This window comes from Schistocerca americana, chromosome 1 (genome assembly GCF_021461395.2).
Source record: "Schistocerca americana isolate TAMUIC-IGC-003095 chromosome 1, iqSchAmer2.1, whole genome shotgun sequence".
Lineage (NCBI taxonomy): Eukaryota > Metazoa > Arthropoda > Insecta > Orthoptera > Acrididae > Schistocerca > Schistocerca americana.
In genome coordinates, this window is record NC_060119.1 from 881,024,249 (window position 1) to 881,042,515 (window position 18,267).

The 18,267-nt window shown below is 44.9% G+C and overlaps 1 protein-coding gene across 1 annotated transcript in view; it reads right to left on the minus strand.

Annotated features, from left to right (window-relative positions):
* Positions 1–18,267, minus strand: part of LOC124614330 (cadherin-87A) — a 698,834-nt gene that overhangs the window by 375,474 nt on the left and 305,093 nt on the right. The window contains exon 2 of the mRNA XM_047142934.1: positions 6,618–6,666. The gene's annotated coding sequence lies outside the window, so the exon portion shown is untranslated. The remainder of the gene's footprint in view (positions 1–6,617; positions 6,667–18,267) is intronic.

Below are 18,267 nucleotides of genomic sequence, written 5' to 3' on the forward strand. Positions count from 1 at the left end.
GATTTATAGGCATAGTTTCTTTTGAGGTTAATATTACTGTATTTCTAGTCTGTTCTCTATAATGTTTATTTATTGATCAACTCCAACATTTCAAATTGTATTACCACTGCACTATCAAAAATGACATTTACTCCGTGTTCGTATCTCACTCTCGACGTGTGACATCTTTTTCAGTGTTGTTACTGAATACTGTACCCTCTTGGAGGACAATAGTCAGTTAAAGTCTGATGATGGCATTGTAAATCTAATACCGGTTAACATATTAAATTAATACTGTAGGACATACACACTGTTGTGCTTTTCATTTATAAGAATGTAATAATTCCAATACCAAGGAACATAGTTGCTGACAAGTGTGAATGTTACCTAACTATAAGTTTAATAAGTCATGCTCGTAAAATGCCAACACGAATTATTTACACGAGAGCGGAAAAACTGGTAGAAGCCAACCTTGAGGAAATCAGTTTGCGTTCTAGAAAAATGTAGCAGTACTGACCCTTCGACTTACCTTAGAAGATAGGTTTAGGAAAGGCAAACTTACGCTTATAGCACTCGTAGATATGGAGGAAGCTTTTGACAATGTTGACTTGAATACAGTCCACAAATTTTGGAAGATAGTAGGTGTAAACTACAAAGAACGAAGGGTTATTTACAACTTGTACAGAAGACTGCAGTTATATGGATCAAATGACCCGAAAGGGGATCAGTAATTGAGAATGGAGGGAGAAAGGGTTGTAACCTACCCAATATTATTCAATCTGTACATTGAGTAAGCAACAAATGAAAGCAAGGAGAAATTGGGGAGAATTAAATTTTGGGGAGAGGAAATGAAAACTTCGAAGTTTGCCAGTGACACTGTAATTCTATCAGCGACAGCAAAGGACATGGAAGAGCAATTGACCAGAATGGACTGTGTCTTAAAAAGAAGTTATTAGATGAAACTGAACAAAATAAAACAGTGGTAATAACATGTAGACGAATCAACAAAGGTGATGCCAAGGGAATTACATTAGGAAATGAGACATTTAAAGCAGTAGGTGAGTTTTGCTATTTGGGCAGCAAAATAAGTGATGTGAGCCGAATGTTGGAGAGGATATAAAATATAGACTCACTATTACTAAAAAATCATTAATGAAAAACAGAAATTTGTAATCATTTAACATAAATATAAGTGTTAGGAAGTATTTTCTGGAGGTATTTGTATAAATGATTTTTAAGCCCCTGATATGTAGCCTGCCTTGCATAACAGGTGTGTTGTGGGAGTAATATTGGCCTGCTTCAGTGAACTGTATTGCAGAGGCTACATGTGCCGATCAGCATCACTGGAGAGTGGTTGATATAAGGGGATAGGGGAAGATGCATAAGACAGGTGGAAGATGTAGAGAGGTAGTGGGCAGGTGGAAATGGAAGACGGGAGGTAGAAATGGGAAGAGAGAGGAAAAGGAAGATATGGTCAAATGGAGGGGGAAGAAGACGTAGTCAGAGAGATGGGGAGTAATTGGACGAAGAGGGCGGGGGGACGGGGTTGGAGGAGATAGACAGAGGGGGGAAGAGGTGGAAAAAGGGAGAGGGTGGGTCATAGCTCTCCAGCCTGATCACAGGTGAAATAGGATTTGATGTAGTGAGTTCTTGGACTGGTCGCATGTTCACGCCACCAGTGCATGATTCGTAGAAAGCTCTACACACAAACAGTTGAATATTAGTTTCATTAGGTGCCACTGCATCAAAGGTAACTAACTAATCTGCCGCGCAATAAAATCATCGCCGGGATCAACTGCCGTATGTGGCACGTGGACGAGCGGACAGGTCGTCTATTACTTCCAACTAACAAGGGCTAAAGAGCTCACAGTCTAGCACATCACACACTAGCTCCGAAATTTCACGATGGTATGGTTTAAGCAACTCTGCTGTGCAGCGTAATCTCCTCGCTATAAGGTAGACACACATCAAACAACACGAAGACGGGAGTAGCTATATGAGCGCCATTGTTAGTTCCCCAAACACGAACGATCAAGGTTTTACACATAGAGTTTTATTTTGATATGAATGAGACGAAAATCTTATAATGTGTCCGATCTCACTTGCTAATTTAACGTCCTATGACGTCCCTATCGTAAAATATTTATTTCTGTGCGTAAGTCGGTAAAATCGGTGTAAACCCCACAGTTTTCACCAGCACTGCGATCCTAGCGACTAGCTGTACTTGGTGCAAAACTTAAAGTGCCTGTAAACACCTACCATCTGGTGACGAGCCTGTAGTGGCTGGAAAAAACTGGTTCAAATGGCTCTAAGCACTCTGTGACATCTGAGGTCATCAGTCCCCTAGAACTTAGAACTACTTAAATCTAACTAACCTAAGGACATCACACACAACCATGACCCAGGCAGGATTCGATCCTGCGACTGCAGCAGCAGCAGCGCGGTTCCGGACTGAAGCACCTAGAATCGCTCGGCCACAGCGGCCGGCTGCAGTGGCTGGAAAGCTGACTAATGAAAAAATACATGTTTTTAAATAAACGTTATAAGTCGACTGGTGCTGTTTCAGTACTAATCTTCTGGTACGGAGACAAATCAGATGCTACACGGGAGAGGAATTCGGATTGATGTTGATGCTGCTTAGTATGCTTGATCTATGAGTAACGCTATGATTCCGTCAGTACCACTGCAGTATCATACAGTACTACCGTATTGTGAAGAGAAATTAGTTTCCAACAGGACCAGTCTCTAACACACTCGTTAGCGATGATATACCGACTGCTTTGCATGGCAGAACTAAACTGATGTTCTTGAATGGTTGTCAACCTCAGAGCCTTTGAAAACTTATGAACAGAAGCTAAACGGACGATGTGAGAAAACTGACCAAAAAGCAGAGCTGATGTTTCAATCGTCACACAAATTACCTAGGAGGCGGCGGCAGAAAACGAAAGATATATATTGAGGATAGGAATGAATTTGCCTTAGACTGCAATAAAATTATTAATTCTTATTTTAACTTAATTTATTTCGAGGTTTCTAGCCCAATCCTGAGATAAACCTGTTCAAATTAAAGAATTTCAGTCGGCCTGACTATTATGTTTAATACACAATATAACAGAGCCTGGTTGGGTTTGGCGACTGTTATTCATTCTGTTAGTCATAAATGAATAAATACGTAAGTTTAGCTGTGATATTGTAGCTCATGTAGTACAAAATAGTATCAGTTTTCAACTGTCACGGATGGAACGTCCTGTTTCCCATATCCGACTAGGTGACACCAAGCTGGCATCCACGTCCCGCCCCAGCAGACATTTCAAAAACGTTCTCACACTTTCACATGGACAACAATAGACGCAAACAGGTGGGGCAAACAATTTCAGTCCCTGAGTAGTCATCGTACTCTCTACTACTACACTACTGGCCATTAAAATTACTACACCACGAAGATGACGTGCTACAGACGCGAAATTTAAACGACAGGAAGAAGATGCTGTGATATGCAAATGATTAGCTTTCCAGAGCATTCACACAAGGTTGGCGCCGGTGGCGACACCTACAACGTGCTGACATGAGGAAAGTTTCCAACCGATTTCTCATACACAAACAGCAGTTGACCGGCGTTGCCTGGTGAAACGTTGTTGTGATGCCTCGTGTAAGGAGGTTCAAATGGCTCTGAGAATTATGGGACTTAACATCTTAGAACCTAAGGACATCACACACATCCATGCCCGAGGCAGGATTCGAACCTGCGACCGTAGCAGTCCCGCGGTTCCGGACTGCAGCGCCTAGAACCGTGTAAGGAGGAGAAATGCGTATAATCACCTTTCCGACTTTGGTGAAGGTCGGATTTTAGCCTATTGCGATTGCGGTTTATCGTATCGTGACTTTGCTGCTCGCGTTGGTCGAGATCCAATGACTGTTAGCAGAATATGGAATCGGTGGGTTCAGGAGGGTAACACGGAACACCGTGCTGGATCCCAACGGCCTCGTATCACTAGCAGTTGAGATCACAGGTATCTTATCCGCATGGCTGTAACGGATCGTGCAGCCACGACTCGATCCCTGAGTCAACAGATGGGGACGTGTGCAAGACAACAACCATCTGCACGAACAGTTCGACGACGTTTGCAGCAGCATGGACTATCAGCTCGGAGACCGACCATGGCTGCGGTTACCCATGACGCTGCATCACAGACAAGAAGGCCTGCGATGGTACACTCAACGATGAACCTGGGTGCACGAATAGCAAAACGTCATTTTTTCCGATGAATCTAGGTTCTGTTTACAGCATCATGATGGTCGCATCTGTGTTTGGCGACATCGCGGTGAACGCACACTGGAAGCGTGTATTCGTCATCGCCATACTGGCGTTACACCTCTCGGTCACCTCTTGTTCGCATTGACGGCACTCTGAACAGTGGACGTTACATTTCAGATGTGTTACGACCCGTGGCTCTACCCTTCATTCGATCCCTGCGGAACCCTACATTTCAGCAGGATAATGCATAACCGCATGTTGCAGGTCCTGTACGGGCTTTTCTGGATACCGAAAATGTTCGACTGCTGCCCTGGGCAGCACATTCTCCAGATCTCTCACCAACTGGAAACGTCTGGTCAATGGTGGTCGAGCAACTGGCTCGTCACAATACACCAGTCACTACTCTTGATGAACTGTGGTATCGTGTTGAAGCTGCATGGGCAGTTATACCTGTACACGCCATCCAAGCTCTGTTGACTCAATGCCCAGGCGTATCAAGGCCGTTACTACGGCCAGAGGTGGTTGTTCTAGGTACTGATTTCTCAGGATCTATGCACCCAAATTGCGTGAAAATATAAGCACATGTCAGTTCTAGTATAATATATTTGTCCAATGAATACCCGTTTATCATCTGCATTTCTTCTTGGTGTAGCAATTTAATGGCGAGTAGTGTAACATTACCAAATCCAAATTGGCATGCCGTACCTATGAAGACACGGGACATTATGAGGAAAAAGAAGAAACATGAAGACGGATGGAACGTCCCACAATACCATGTTGTAAATAGGATGCCTGCAGCGTATAATCTGGGGCTATTGGATATATTTCCACAACATTTTAGTACTACGATTCCACGATTTTTAAATTTGTTTATCTTTTAGTGTGTTTTGACTTCGTTTGTAACGCAAAAAGGCGCAATGACAGTGGTGCGTGTCTAAAAAACTCTCCTTGTAAACGTTTGTTAATTTAAGGTATAAACTAATTTCCAAGACATTAGACAATGTTATTGCATAATATTTCCTGCCCACGACTACATGAAACTGTAATTTTATTTAAATATTTAGCTCGACTATAAGGACATTAATTAATGTCACTACCGAAAGTGATCAAGGAAGTTGTTAATACATAATCAATACGCAATTCAATTTTATTATACACGCACTAGATTTTTGTAATTTTTTAATGTGAACAGGTACATGCGAAGATGAGACTAGAAGCCTTGAAGTCGATCATGTTAAAATTAAAAGTTGGAGATAATTTAACTGCAGTCTGAGGGCAATTCGTTCCTACTCGTAACCTATCATACGACTTCGTTCCCTTGGTTCCGTCAACGGTGAAAAGTTTAGATTTATGAATGATTTATTGTTCACCCCATATCCTCTATTCTCGCTGGATATGGATGATTACTGAAGTCAAATGCTTCTGGAATACATAGCAAGTGGCGAAATATCACGTACTGTGGTCTTTTGAGGAACAATTTGTTTGATAAGAATCCTGATCTTGTTGCTCTCTTAATACCATTTTTTATAGTTGAAAGGATTTATGCCTCAGTTGGAAGCCAAATAAACATTAGCCTTGCGGTAACATTCCAGTGATCATTTAGCACGCCGAGTTACGAAGACGTCACGCTGGTAACACAAACGTCGGGCATTTATTTGTTGCCGTCGTTCCGTCCTTGACTGCACCTCACTGCGTTTATAATCTAGGAATAAGACAATTCAGCTTTTTTGTGTATTTTTTTCTTTTACGAGCAGTACTATACGTTATGTAATCAGAGTGGCTCCTACGTAAAACTCGGGGTAACTCAGTTTTCAGGTGCGATAGGCTTTTGTGTAATTAAGTGTATATTCAGAGAGACGTTACCTCTGAACTGTGCCACAATGATTCCATAAACACTCCTCGGACATAAAAGTACCGGCCCGGTCATTGAATCACATGAGCTCAACCCTACTGAGGCGACCTGGGATACATTCGAGGAACGGGAGCGCTCCTTGGACTCTGTACCGCTTCGTCACCCTGAGTTGTGGCCGGCCGTTATGAGCTCATGGATCAGCACGGCTCTACAACGCTACGGGCGCCAAGTGAAATCCATACGGATGCATCTCCTCCATCATCAGGACGAAAAAAGATGCTACGCTCTCTCAGGAAAGCGACTGTAGAGGACGAGGCAAAATTACGCGTCGCAGTGAGAATTAGAACGTTAAATGGAAAACTTTAGACGAATTTGTCTGGACGAAGAATGGATAAAAGCATTTATAAGTAGCGGTCTAAGGGTGGATAATGAATCACGGCATAGGACTAGGCCGATAAAACTCCAGCATGAGCCAGCCTAGGATAACTGTAGAGATGCCTATTGATATAGAAAAGTGGAAGGTTAACTTACGCATTCAATAGACCTCGCACGTTAGGCGATGGGTGTCCTCAGCAGCAGTCTGTAACAGAAAACAAAGATAAATGGTGCTTTACTGCGTCTTTGAAGATTAGTGAATTTCAGTTGACATATTAACAGTCTTTATCTCTGGTAATGGAACGTAAACTAGTTATGTAAATTAAACAATTACGGTTTTACGGATCCCGTTGCAAACATAAGTTTCGTGATCTGCGAACTAAACTGAGTCACGTGCGAGCTGACAAGCAAATGAGATGCGTCATTAAATATAATTTTCACGATTTTGTTCCAGATTATAGTAGGACATAGAAACTGCTTAAATCCGCAAATGTGACGGTAATTTACAGCTCTTCCGGTTTTCGTTTGACAAGCTGTACTACGGGCCCACTTGTACTATGGGCCCACTTGTAGTGGCCACCAAGGCTCTTTAATCAAGAGGATAAACGGTTGTCTCGGATGAACACACTTAACTGCACTTAGCTCATGAGACCAATGGGAAATATTTGAACAGCAGTAGCGTTTTAGAAAATCTTCGATCGATAAATTTAGTACGAAGTCACGACGTAGACCTGTGAAGCAATGTAAAGATGCGCCTGACTGCCCCAAGTCGGCACTTTCCTTCAGATATGTAGCCTACCTTCTTTGTGTTTAGTTTTGTATCAACGTAAATAAATTAGTTGTCGTTCTGGAGCTTAATATTGATGCCAAAATCCTTCAGTATTTGCAGTATTAAACCACTAGCTTAGTCCAACTTCTACAGTCGCTCGTGATAAGCGAGAAATCGAATCCCGGTACGGCACAAATTTTCGTTGTCGTTGTTCCATTATACAGTTGATGATTGTCCATATTCGCAACTGCCAATACATTTCATGAACTTCCAAAGTTGTCCATTACTGGTGTGCCGGCCGGTGTGGCCGAGAGGTTCTAGGCGCTTCAGTCTGAAACCGCGCGACCGCTACGGTCGCAGGTTCGAATCCTGCCTCGGGCATGGATGTGTGTGATGTCTTTAGGTTGGTTAGGTTTAAGTAGTTCTAAGTTCTAGGGGACTGATGACCTCAGATGTTAAGTCCCATAGTGCTCAGAGCCATTGGAACCATTACTAGTGTGTGCAGAGGGGGTGGGGCGGGGTTTGGGGGTGTGGCGGGGGATGGATGGGTAGAAGCGGGGGGGGGGGGGGGGGGGGGGAGAAGTGAGGGTCTGGGAGAGGGGCGCATGGCTACAGTCAACGTTCTGTCTATAACTCGGTGAAATATTTAGTATATACAAATCATTACAAGGGTGCACGTTTTTCTGTTTAAGAGGTTTAATCTCGCGTTTTCTAAGTGCAAATTCATTCACAATGTACCGCAGTAGTTGCTTATTTGTTTTGTTTTGAAGACAAGCGTCCGTTCGTTTAGTAAACCAGTCAGTGAGGCCACAGCTCGCGGCTGAAACAGATCTACAGAGCAGCAAGCTAAGTTTTTATCTTTTCCTGTCTTTCCCTCGTAGTATATTTCTCAAATTTCGTGCGTGTTTCCGTGTACGAGGTGTAAGCTCGCATTTTGTAAGTGTAAATCAGGGCAGTCTGCAGCGCAGTTTTAATTTCTTCTAAACAGCCAGCCATTCACTGAGGCGTCAGCGTCCATTGGTGACACATGAGGAGAGTAGCAAGTTGCATATCTAGCATTCTGTCTGCTTTTACAGTTTACTTCTTCAGTTAGTCTTGCTAGGATGAGTACGATGTGTGCATGATGTGGGCGGACGCAGAAGGAAATGGCCGCAGTTCGCGAACAGCTGAACGCGCTTTTGGCTACGGTCAATCACCTGCAGCCTGCTGCCTTGGGGTGTGGCGATGGCGGAGAAACTGGCGCGTTGTATGGGACACCTCAGGTGTCGCTTGTTTCGCCCACGAGTTCTACCACGGGGACACCTACCAGAATACGTTACGCTGTGGATCCGCCCTCATAGCAGTGTAAGTGGTGGGTGACGCGTTCGCATCGCTCGAGGCAGAGGGCAAAAGTGGAGACTGGCCATCTGGCACCCATTCACTCTGTGAGTGGACAGGGGGCCGCTCCTTCAGTAGGGTCCGAGGAACCACATGGGCGGTGGGGATTACCAGTTATTGGGAGCTTGGGCGCGTTATGGAGCTCCTTAGGCAGATAGCCTTCAGGGCTGGAAAGAATGCCAACGTGCACATGGTATATCTGCCGCGGTGGCCTCATGGCTGCGCTGCTTGCGGCTACCGAGCGTGCAAGGTGCAGTCGTCTGCAAGTTGTGGCTCACGTCGGCTCCAACGAAGTCTGTGGCACGGCTTCTAAGACTATCCTCCGCTCATACAGGCGGATTGCTAAAGTGGTGAAGGGCGCAAGCCTCACGCGTGGCGTGCAAGCAGAGCTCGCGATTTGCAGCTTTGTTTCCAGTGTTGATTGGAGCCCTATGCTTTGGAGCAAAGTGGAGCGTCTTAACCTAAGGATTCGTTGACTCTGTGTCAGTCTTGGCTGCAAATTTCTAGACCCGCGTTATCGCTTGAGGATTTGTATGACTCCCCTTCATAGATCAGGAAGCAGCTACTCTTGTAACAGAGTACCTGCGGAGTACACATGAGGGTTGTTTTAGGCTAGGCAGTAGTTTGAAGTACTCTCATGAATACTCACCAGTCGATAAGCAGCAAGGAAAGTCAGACCGCGTTCAGAGTGACGACACTTCGACTATCATAATTTTATCAGTAAATTGTCGAAATTTTCGTAGCGAAGTTCCCGAACTTACTGCCGTCCAAAAAATTCTTCCCGGTCAAATTGTTCTCGGGAACGAGAGCTGGCTGAAACTCGAAGTGGGAAGCTCTGATATATTTAATGAGTCATGGAACGTATATCGGACAGACAGAGTAGAGGCCAGGGAGGGGAAGTGTCCACTGCAGTTGGCAAAAATATTTTCTCTATTGAGGTCGGAAATGAGTGTGACAGTGAAACTAACTGTTCGCGTATGACAGGTCTAACTGAAAGTAAACTAATTGTCGGATGTTTTTACTGATCGCTTGAGTCTGCTGTGACAGTTCTAGAGTCATTCAAAGCATGTCGATAGTTTTTTTTTTCTCTGTGAATAACTTGAATGGTACCTTGGATTTAATTATACGAAAAATTTCATTTCAAAACAATGAATCAAAAAGTTGGCATTCTAATCATGTAAAAAGATGTACTTTATATACAGGGTGGTCCATTGATCGTGACCGGGCCATATATCTCACGAGATAAGCGTCAAACGAAAAAACTACAAAGAACGAAACTTGTCTGGCTTGAAGGGGGAAACTAGATGGCGCTATGGTTAGCCCCCTAGATGGCGCTGCCATAGGTCAAACGCATATCAACTGCGTTTTTTAAAAATAGGAACCCCCATTTTTATTACATATTCGTGTAGTATAGTATGTAAAGAAATATGAATGTTTTGGTTGGACCACTTTCTTCGCTTTGTGATAGATGGCGCTGTAATAGTCACAAACATATGGCTCACAATTTTAGACGAACAGTTGGTAACAGGTAGGTTATTTAAATTAAAATACAGAACGTAGGTACGTTTGAACATTTTATTTCGGTTCTTCCAATATGGTACATGTACCTTTGTGAACTTATCATTTCTGAGAACGCATGCTGTTACAGCGTGATTACTTGTAAATACCACATTAATGCAATTAATGCTCAAAATGATGTACGTCAACCTCAATGCATTTGGCAATACGTGTAACGATATTTCTCTCAACAGCGAGTAGTTCGCCTTCCGTAATGTTCGCAGACGCATTGACAATGCGCTGACGCATATTGTCAGGGGTTGTCGGTGGATCACGACGGCAAATATCCTTCAACGTTCCCCACAGGAAGAAATCCGGGGACGTCAGATCTGGTGAACGTGCGGGCCATGGTATGGTGCTTCGACGACCAATCCACCTGTCATGAAATATGCTATTCAGTACCGCTTCGATCGCACGCGAGCTATGTGCGGGACATCCATCATGTTGGAAGTACATCGCCATTCTGTGATGCAGTGAAACATCTTGTACTAACATCGGTAGAACATTACGTAGGAAATCAGAATACATTGCTCCATTTAGATTGCCATCGATAAAATGGGGGCCAATTATCCTTCCTCCCATAATGCCGCACCATACACTAACCCGCCAAGGTTGGTGATGTTCCACTTGTCGCAGCCATCGTGGATTTTCCGTTGCCCAGTAGTGCCTATTATGCTGGTTTACGTTACCGCTGTTGGTGAATGACGCTTCGTCGCTAAATAGAACGAGTGCAAAATGTCTGTCATCGTTTCTTACTTTCTCTTGTGCCCATTGGCAGAGCTGTACAAAGTCGTCGCCATGCAATTCTTGATGCACAGAAATATGGTACGGGTGCAATCGATGTTGATGTAGCATTCTCAACACCGACATTTTTGAGATTCCCTATTCTCGCGCAATTTGTCTGCTACTGATGTGCGGATTAGCCGCGACAGCAGCTAAAACACCTACTTGGGCATCATCATTTGTTGCAGGTCGTGTTTGACGTTTCACATGTGGCTGAACACTTCTGTTTCCTTAAATAACGTAACTATCCGGCGAACGGTCTGGACACTTGGACGATGTCGTCCTGGATACCGAGCAGCATACATAGCACACGCCCGTTGGGCATTTTGATCACAATAGCCATACATCAACACGATATCGACCTTTGCCGCAATTGGTAAACGGTCCATTTTAACATGGGTAATGTATCACGAAGCAAATACCGTCCGCACTGGCAGAATGTTACGTGATACCACGTACTTATACGTTTGTGACTATTACAGCGCCATCTATCACAAAGCGAAAAAAGTGGTCCAACTAAAACATTCGTATTTATTCACGTACTACATGAATATGTATTAAAAAATGAAGGTTCCTACTTTAAAAAACGCGGTTGATATCCGTTTGACCTATGGCAGTGCCATCTAGCGGGCCAAGCATAGCGCCATCTGGTTTCCTCCTTCAAGCTAGACGAGTTTCGTCTTTGTAGTTTTTTCGTTTGATGCTTATTTCGTGAGATATTCCCCTGGTCACTATCAATGAACCATCCTGTATATTAAGGAATGTGCTTACCATTTAAGTATCGAAGTAAACTACTTCAACAACATAAAGTCGAGACCTATAACTCGTTTGAGATGAAGTGCGTTTTTTCTGGACTGCCTGACAGTTCTAGTTCTCGACGCATGATATCTTTTCAAAACCGCCGAAACAATTATATAAAAAATGGCCGTCTTAGAATTTCTGCAGACGTCCACGCTTGAGACGAGGAAGGGGAAATTATAAATCACCTTTCCCTCAGCACTGGAGTAATTTTGAGCCAGGTTAATTTTAGCGCAACACCTTTTAAACTGTAATTAGCCAGCAGCTGTGGCCGAGCGGTTCTAGGTGCTTTAGTCCGGAACCGCGCTGCTGCTACGGTCGCAGGTTCGAATCCTGCCTCTGGCATGGATGTGGTCCTTAGGTTAGTTAGGTTTAAGTTGGTTCAAATGGCTCTGAGCACTATGGGACTTAACATCTGAGATCATCAGTCCCCCAGAACTTAGAACTACTTAAACCTAACTAACCTAAGGACATCACACACATCCATGTCTGAGGCAGGATTCGAACCTGCGACCGTAGCAGTCGCGCGGTTCCGGACTGAAGCGCCTAGAACCGCTTGGCCACCGCGGCCGGCCTAGGTTTAAGTAGTTCTAAGTCCAGGGGACTGATGACCTCAGATGTTAAGTCCCATAGTGCTTAGGGCCATTGGAACCATTTTTGAAACTGTAATTCCTGGCTGTCGCCAAGATGGCGGTGGCTGTAAGGGAGGCTCCCTGGTTTGGATAAGGACGCCAGGAGCGCAGGGATACCTTCCTGGAGGTCGCCGGAAGTCCCCTGCAAAAATACGGAGCCAGCTTGCCTCTATAGCCACCATAATTGCGGAAGTGTTACCGTTGGCCGGCCGCGGTGGTCTAGCGGTTCTAGGCGCGCAGTCCGGAACCGCGCGACTGCTACGGTCGCAGGTTCGAATCCTGCCTCGGGCATGGATGTGTGTGATGTCCTTAGGTTAGTTAGGTTTAAGTAGTTCTAAGTTCTAGGGGACTGATGACCACAGTAGTTAAGTCCCATAGTGCTCAGAGCCATTTGAACCATTTTTTTTGTTACCGTTGCAGGATGTTGCGCGAAAACTGACCTCTCGATTATGTTCCATAAAAGTTCGATGAGATTCACGTCAGTTCATCCGGGTGGCCAAATCATTCGCACGAACTGTCCAGAACGTTCTTCAAACCAGTTGCGAGCAACTGAGGTCCGGTGGGATGACATTGTTGTTTGGGAAAATGAAGTTCATGAATGGCTGCAAGCGGTCTCCAGTTAACCAAACGCAACCATTTCCACTTAATGGTCGGTTCAGTGGGACCAGAGGCCCAGCCCATTCCTTGTAAATACATCCCACAGCATTATGGAGCCACCACCAGCTTGCACAACGCATTATTAACAATTTGGGCCCATGGCTTCGTGGGGTCTGTGCCACATTCGACTCCTACCATTAGCTAATATAAACTGAAATTGGGACCCATCCGATCAGGCCACGGTTTTCCAGTCGTCTATGGCCCAACCGATATGGTCACGAGTCGAGGATATGCGCTGCAGGCGATGTCGTGCTGTTAGCAAAGGCACTCGCGTTGTTCGTCTGTTGCCACAGCCATAACGCCAGATTTCGTCTCACTGTCCTAAATCACACATTCGTCGTACGTTCCACACTGATTTCTGCGGTTATTTCACGCAGTGTTGCTTATCTGTTAGCACTGACAACTCTGCGCAAACATCGCTGCTCTCGATCGATAAGTGAAGACCGCCAGCCACTGCGTTTTCCGTGGTGACAGGTAATGCCTGAAATATAGCATTCTAGGCATGCTCTTGACATTGTAGATCTTGGAATTTCAGAAATGGAATGCCCCATTCCTAGCTGCAACTAACATTCCGCTTTGAAAGTCTTTAATTCCCTTCGTGCGGCCGTAATGACGTAGAAAATCTTTTCAAATGAATCAACTGAATACAAATGACAGCTCCGCCAATGCATTGCCGTGTTGTATCTTTTGTACGCGATTCCACCGCCGTCTGTATATGTTCATATAGCTATACCATGACTTTTGTCACCTCAGAGTATCACACCTCCCCTGGTTGCGGCATAATTAATTATGTTTAGTTTGTCTAAAGTTTTCGTCCTTTCTTTCTCGTTAAGAATTCTTTATCGTCGATTAGGCTCTCTTTTGAGCAGATTTTGTCTCTGCTGCCCTCTCACTTTCAGTTGTCTTGAAATAAATGACAAGAGTTAGAGGCAGCTGTTTATTGGTTTCCTCCTGGTAGCTGTGGAGCTGAGCGAATGCTATGCAGAGACAGCTTGCTCGCGTTTTTGTAATATTTTTGCAGAAATGAACGACGAGTCTCAAAATACATTGGTATAAATGACACCAGTTATTTACCTGTTGTATCACTTTAAACCTGCGTTCAAAAACAAGAAGAGAATCTGATAATACGAACTAACCAACTTAAAGTTTTCTTCCACCATTCTCAGACACATAGAAGCAGCAGCAAAAATCATAGAAAGTATGGCGGCGTACACCAGGACGGAATTCCGAATCTTTGGATTTCGTATTTGAGATAGAATAAAATTAAAATAATAACTGTAATTCATTTCTATGAAAACTAGTGCATGCATATTTATTTTTCATGTATACTCCTCCTATAATAAACCACGAGAGTACCTAAAATTCAACAAAGAAGGAAGGGGGCCACGGCAAACAAGAAATACAATCAGAGAGGGAAAATCATAGAAGTTGTACAATTTAATTTACACTCCTGGAAATTGAAATAAGAACACCGTGAATTCATTGTCCCAGGAAGGGGAAACTTTATTGACACATTCCTGGGGTCAGATACATCACATGATCACACTGACAGAACCACAGGCACATAGACACAGGCAACAGAGCATGCACAATGTCGGCACTAGTACAGTGTATATCCACCTTTCGCAGCAATGCAGGCTGCTATTCTCCCATGGAGACGATCGTAGAGATGCTGGATGTAGTCCTGTGGAACGGCTTGCATGCCATTTCCACCTGGCGCCTCAGTTGGACCAGCGTTCGTGCTGGACGTGCAGACCGCGTGAGACGACGCTTCATCCAGTCCCAAACATGCTCAATGGGGGACAGATCCGGAGATCTTGCTGGCCAGGGTAGTTGACTTACACCTTCTAGAGCACGTTGGGTGGCACGGGATACATGCGGACGTGCATTGTCCTGTTGGAACAGCAAGTTCCCTTGCCGGTCTAGGAATGGTAGAACGATGGGTTCGATGACGGTTTGGATGTACCGTGCACTATTCAGTGTCCCCTCGACGATCACCAGTGGTGTACGGCCAGTGTAGGAGATCGCTCCCCACACCATGATGCCGGGTGTTGGCCCTGTGTGCCTCGGTCGTATGCAGTCCTGATTGTGGCGCTCACCTGCACGGCGCCAAACACGCATACGACCATCATTGGCACCAAGGCAGAAGCGACTCTCATCGCTGAAGACGACACGTCTCCATTCGTCCCTCCATTCACGCCTGTCGCGACACCACTGGAGGCGGGCTGCACGATGTTGGGGCGTGAGCGGAAGACGGCCTAACGGTGTGCGGGACCGTAGCCCAGCTTCATGGAGACGGTTGCGAATGGTCCTCGCCGATACCCCAGGAGCAACAGTGTCCCTAATTTAGTGAGAAGTGACGGTGCGGTCCCCTACGGCACTGGTTAGGATCCTACGGTCTTGGCGTGCATCCGTGCGTCGCTGCGGTCCGGTCCCAGGTCGACGGGCACGTGCACCTTCCGCCGACCACTGGCGACAACATCGATGTACTGTGGAGACCTCACGCCCCACGTGTTGAGCAATTCGGTGGTACGTCCACCAGGCCTCCCGCATGCCCACTATACGCCCTCGCTCAAAGTCCGTCAACTGCACATACGGTTCACGTCCACGCTGTCGCGGCATGCTACCAGTGTTAAAGACTGCGATGGAGCTCCGTATGCCACGGCAAACTGGCTGACACTGACGGCGGCGGTGCACAAATGCTGCGCAGCTAGCGCCATTCGACGGCCAACACCGCGGTTCCTGGTGTGTCCGCTGTGCCGTGCGTGTGATCATTGCTTGTACAGCCCTCTCGCAGTGTCCGGAGCAAGTATGGTGGGTCTGACACACCGGTGTCAATGTGTTCTTTTTTCCATTTCCAGGAGTGTGTTATAAAGTCAGCACCGATTTAAACTTAATTGTAGTGCATAAATTGTCGGCCAGTATTTAATCCTTATCTTCTGACTGCCCGGAGCTAGGCAATTAATTTTAGGAAATGGCGGATGCAGAGCTAAATTAGAAGACATTGTTATAAGATTCAAATGGTTCAAATGGCACTATGGGACTTAACATCTGAGGTCATCAGTCCCCTATCTTAGAACTACTTTAACCTAACTAAGCTAAGGACATCACACACATCCATGCCTGAGGCAGGATTCGATCCTGTGACCGTAGCAGCGGCGCGGTTCCGGACTGAAGCACTTCAAATTGCTCGGCTACAGCGGTTGTTATAAGAGAACGCTCACGAAGTTGCAAGCAAATTTACGTCACATTTATGGTAATCTGGATTGACAGATATAAGATTATGATTTTGTGAGCTGCAGTTAACAACAATAGTGAAATTTATTTGTTTTCCTTGTCAACTGAGCAAAACTGAGCGATATGGATTCAACTGAGGAAGTTTTAAACTAACGTACTATCTTTTTTTGTATGTTTGCTGTCTTCAGCGCGTATTGTGCGCAGTATATTGTGTGAGATGTTAAATACGTATGAGTTTCTGCATAAGTGGATAACAAGAAAGCCGCAAGTAACAGTTTTTATCCAAATTAATCATTAACTCAATATAAAGATCGAGCATTAATTGCAAAATTTCGCGTGTTTATATATTACGGTAAAGGCAACAGAACTATGCAGCACCTCACACATCGAAAACATCATGAGTAAGTGGCATAACACTCGAAAAACGCATCTGAAAATGGGAATCATTTCCCATAAACGGTTCTAAAAACGAAGGTTCCTATGTGCCAGAATCGAAAAGTTTACCATTCGTACAAACGGCCAGTTCTGACTAATGATAATGAGTCATAGACTTTTAGTTCAAAAAGCGTATGAAAAGTGAGGGTTGCTCAGTGAGCAACGGAGAAATGGATTATGGTAATAACTAGGAGGGGCAGGGAAACGAACAAATGTATCGAGGGACAGAGTGGAGTGGAGGACGCTATTATCGTAATGGAAGTCAAATAAAGGTCTGCGGGGCATACAGTCAGGCGATTGGGCGGTAGTTGGAGAACAGGAAGTTGTTTGCTGAATTCCAAGGGCTAAGTAAATGTCGAGACGACGACCTATTGGAACAGTGTGCATTCTTAGAGGACGCGGAAAAGTCTGGAGGAGACTTTTCCCATTAGTGTATGTCAAACAGGCGGTAACGATGATGTTGATGATACCGATTTGCGGTTATAATGTCGTCGATGACTGAAAAGTAAATATTCAGTTTTTACAGTCATCAACGGCACTGTAACCGCAAGGATAAATGGACGTAGCGTTTTCCAGCAGCGGCGATGGGAGAGCTAGTTTACCACTCACACCAGCAGATGGTGTGTATGAGGTTCATAGCAGAAGTTTCGGTAGTTTGCGTGCCAGTAGTGCGCACCAACAAGGCAGCAGCTGCGCCAGGTGGCTAGGGGCGCCTTCCTCCAGCGCTCGGGTTCCAAGTTTCCTGGAAGCGAAACCTGTCCCTTGTGCGAGTCGGGGCTTCTACACACTCTGGCCTGGCCGTGCGATGCCGTGCCTGCTGCATCGCTATGTCGCTCACTCAGATGATCACGTGTGTGCTTACACTGTCTTTCTTAGGTAGCAAGTATGCGTTATTTTACACTTTTGCGATTAGTTTCAACTGATATCAATAACTGTGCTCCCACCTCTACACAAACAACGGAGGCACACTTGCCAGCTCGTAAACTACTCAACAACATTATTGTAGTTACTATCAGCAAGGACGCTGATTCTTAGGTCAAACAATGACAAGTACTCGCCGACACATTCTGAAAGAGTAATTCAGTATACAAAATGAGAAGAAAATCTGATAGTCATGGGGGCTTGCTTGGATCGTTGTAGTATGGGAAGCAAGGGAGGAAGAGATACGGAACAATATGGGCTTGGTAGTAGAAATGAGAGAAGAGAAATACTAATTGAGTTCTGTAATAAAATTCAGATGGTAATCGCAAATACCAGGAGCGGATATGATATCGAATTATAATTTAGTATTGATGAAAAGTAGACTGAAGTTTAAGAGAATCGTTGCGACCAAACGGTATGGAAAGAAGTGAGGAACTGAAGTGCTGAGGAACGATGAGAAGCGTTTGGAGGTTTCTAACGCTGAAGATACTGCGATAATGAATATCACAGTAGGTAGTTCAACTGTAGAGCAATGGACATTAGCATAAACGGAATTACAGAAGTTGGGCAGTCAAAGAATGGTAATGGCGGAGAAGCCTTGGGTAACAGACCAACCATTCAACTGATCGACGAAAGAAGA